Raw genomic sequence first — 3,962 nt, 5'->3', positions numbered from 1 at the left:
GAATATGTGGCTGCTGCTGCTTGCACTTCGCAAATAATATGGATCCAAAGTCAATTGCGTGATTATGCAATTAATATGAAAAAGATTCCATTATATTGTGATTCTCAAAGTGCAATAAGAATTTGTCATAATCCTGTGCAGCATTCGAAGACTAAACACATAGCTCTTCGTTATCATTTCATTAAAGATCACGTGGAGGATGGAAACATTGAAGTACATTTCGTGAAAACAACTGATCAGTTAGCTGATATATTCACGAAAGCTTTGGATGAAAAATCTGTAATGCGAATAATAGAAGGTCTTGGAATGATCGATGGCAATTCTGTTCCATGCGAAAAAGAAGAATGATAGGCGAAAAAGAATGAATCAGAGGCGCTGAATAAAAGATAACACAAAGTCATTCAGCATTCAGAGGTTACTGTTCATGGTCAACGCTTCGACCGCTTCGAATTCGCATGATTGTCACTTATTTTCAGTGTTGAGTTAGTGGTTACTGTTCATAGTCAATGCTTCGACCGCTTCGAATTCGCATGATTGTCACTTATTTTCAGCGTTGAGTTATTAGTTACTGTTCATAGTCAACGCTTCGAATTCGTACATTTGTCACTCTTCAAGGAATGCCAAATATTCGTCTGTTTGCAACAAATTCAAAAAGATTTTCTTTTGTTTTGTCTTTAAATTTTCGAAAAATCAAAAATTCAAAAAGATTTTCTTTTGTTTTGTCCTTATATTTTCGAAAAATCAAAAATCCAAAAAGATTTTCGTTTGTTCGGTCTTTATTTTAGAAAAAAAAAATTCAAAACAACAAAAATATTTTTATTTTTAGACCTTTGTTGCAGATTATGATGATGATTCAGAGGGGACAATGCATGCAATTTTAGGGTCAGGTAAAATTTTTCGTATGAATTGATATGTTTCTCATTATTCGAATTAGTTAGGTTGTCCCTAGAAGCATGCTGATTCATGTCGTCCAAAGCCTCCATGACTCAATGTGTGTGTACGAAAGCCTTAATGAAATGTTTCGTACGAAAATTTCTTCCCAATCAGGCTTATATTCACATTAGTCTCTGAGCTACCTTACTCTTCTCACAATGAGTTAAGAGTTTCCTGTTTGGTCCAAAACATAACAGAGGTACTTTTCGTGTCTTACACCAATCTTTTTCATCCAAAACATTCTTACACGATCACACACAAAGACGTATATCCGAGAGGTCTCTGATCAAACCCATCGAGACTTAGATATATAAAAACTCTGTGTTTATGATCTGACATCATGAGTCCGTGATGGAAGTGAAACCCAAAAATCTTACAAATTAAAGAATTGACGGGGAACATTGTTCCAGATATATACAAAACTTTTGTTTCTGTACCAATGTTCGAAACTCCAAATCATATTCATTTCGAATGAGTGGTCTTGATCAAGCATTCGAAACCCACGATGTTTGTTACCCAACAAGATCCAGTATACAAATTTTTTTATGAATATGATTTCTGTGTGAGTTTCATTCGAATGTCCTAGTCATGTTAAAATTTTTCAAAGCCGACTTGTCACTGACTACACTGGTCATATAAGTAATTTATGTTACACTTTATCACCTTATGTTTAGGTTGACATGTAACGAAATTTTGAACCTACCCACGAAGCATTCTTAAAAGAAGCCCTTTGATACTTATCAAAAAGTATTCGATTGTAATTCACGGGAACATACACAAGCTGTTGATCATCTCTCTTGATGATTAACGAAGCAACCTTTGCCCGGGGTTTAACTGCCTTCGTGTCAAATTAAATTTTTGACATCACAAAATTCAAAAAAAAAAAAAAAAAAAATTTGTTGTTTCTTGTCTAAACTTTCTTTGGCACACTACACACACGAAATCCTTGAGGTTCTGAGTAATACCAACTCAGGCTGATGATTTCGAACATCTGGCAAATGACTTCGCTTTTTATCCCAAAAGTGAAAGAGCCTTGCCTCCATTTGAAGGGTTCTAACGGTTACAATTCTATTAAGGGGATAATGACAGGCTGTGTATACGTGACGTATGGTATTCTGCCCGGTTTTCTAGGTGATGTGACAGACACTTTTTGACGCATGGCTACCTTTCCGCTGTACAGGTCCGATTTTCAAGGTGCCACGTCGGATCTCATTAAATGCATCCCGCTTCAAATTCAAATCATTTAGGGTTACACATAAAAGGGGGTTCAAGAGTACTTTATACGTTTACGCGATCAAAACTCAAAACTTCCCAAATTCTCTGTTCTTCATCTTTTTCAAACCCTAACAATGGCGACTACTGCTCATGTCGATCCTTCTACTGAAGATACTTCTTCTGCACCAGTTATGAAGATTCAATCTACCAATTATTATGTGGATGGTGAACTTTCTCAATGTCCAGAAGAATTCAAGATGCTTATTGTTTCTTTAAAACACTCTGTTTTATCCAAAGCAATGTTCAATTCCTTTTCTGTTCCGGTGTCCTGGCTTTCTCAAGCACGATCTACTGCCACATACAACAAATCCTCTGATTCGATTACTTTTCACCTAATCAATGACAAAAAGGTTAGGCTTTCCAAGAAACTGTTTTGTCAGATTCTTGACATTCCAAATACACCTCCTTTTGTTGAATTTCAATTCTCCCAAATAATTCATATGTTTAATGAAATGGGATATCAGCCCCCATTGTCAAAGATAAGTGACTTTAAGAAGTCTGGTCTTCCAAAAGTATGGAATTTTTTGTTTGGGATATTTTTGCGTTGTTTAACTGGAAGAACAGTTGGATTAGATAAAGGAAGGATGGAGGTTTATGCCATGGTGGCTGGTTTATACTATGATCTTCCAGCAGACTACTCTACACAGCTATGGAAGGAATTCCAAAAAGGAGTAGAACATACAAATGTTGTTCATGGCATTTCGTGTGCTAGGTACTGGAGTCTAATTCTGCAACATTTTTACAACAAGGAAGGCATCTTGGTTTCAAATGAAGAAGAGAAGGTTACTTTTCAATCTTATCACTTTCCGAAGGAAGTTGTTGACAATGATGATGAATTTCCAAACGTTGCTCGGATTCCAGACGCGATGCTTAAAAGGGTGGATCCTACGAATCCTGTTTTGATTGCATATCTGAAAACATTCGATTCTTCTATTCCTACGGGAATTTTGTTGCCACGTGACGAAAAGAAGACCAAAAAGTCGAAGAAAGCTGATCCTGCTTCACCTGAAAACAAAACGAAGGGTTCAACATCCTCTAAATCTCCAAAGAAGAAGACAGAAAATGTTGCAGTGACAGTTGAAGCAACACAAGTAATTGACCAATAGTGGAAGAGACTCAAGAGAACGTGATTATTCCTTCGACAACAGGGATGTTTCGAAGAATCAAGATGAAATCCACTCACAAACGAAAGTCACCATCACAGAAGTTGATTCGCAAGCCTCAAATTACTCACCAAGGAGTTTTAATTCGTGAGGTACCTGTTCCTGTTTCTCCCGGATCCAAGAAAAGAGCAGCAGAAGATATGGCAAAACACTTGTCACAACCGAAAAAGAAGAAGACGAAGAAGACTCGAAAGATTGTTTTATCTACTGAGTCTACAGAAGAGGATGAACGAATACCAGAAACTCCAGAGTTAACTTCTATCATTACAAGTTCTATTCCTGAGAAGACTGTTATCATACCACCCGAAGTTTCGATTGCCAAGTCAATTTTTGAGGAGGTTCGAACTTCAGGCATCCCTACACACGTATCTGATACGGATGCAAATGTCAACATGGGTGAAGGTGGTTCGAAAGATGCAGATCAAGGTCCAATTATCTCTACTCCTTTCGAATCATTGGTTTCTGTTACACCAACATCTACTATTCCTCTCACATCAACCACTGTTTCACCAACCTTTGAACATATCATCAATCAACCAATTACTTCCATTTTTTCCTCTCAATCCACTGATACACCCAAACCATCTTCAC

Source organism: Lactuca virosa, chromosome 5 (genome assembly GCF_052849685.1).
Source record: "Lactuca virosa cultivar CGN04683 chromosome 5, Lactuca_virosa_CGN04683_v6, whole genome shotgun sequence".
Taxonomy (NCBI): domain Eukaryota; kingdom Viridiplantae; phylum Streptophyta; class Magnoliopsida; order Asterales; family Asteraceae; genus Lactuca; species Lactuca virosa.
The sequence above is the reverse complement of the archived record's forward strand: the minus strand, read 5'-3'. Positions refer to the sequence as shown.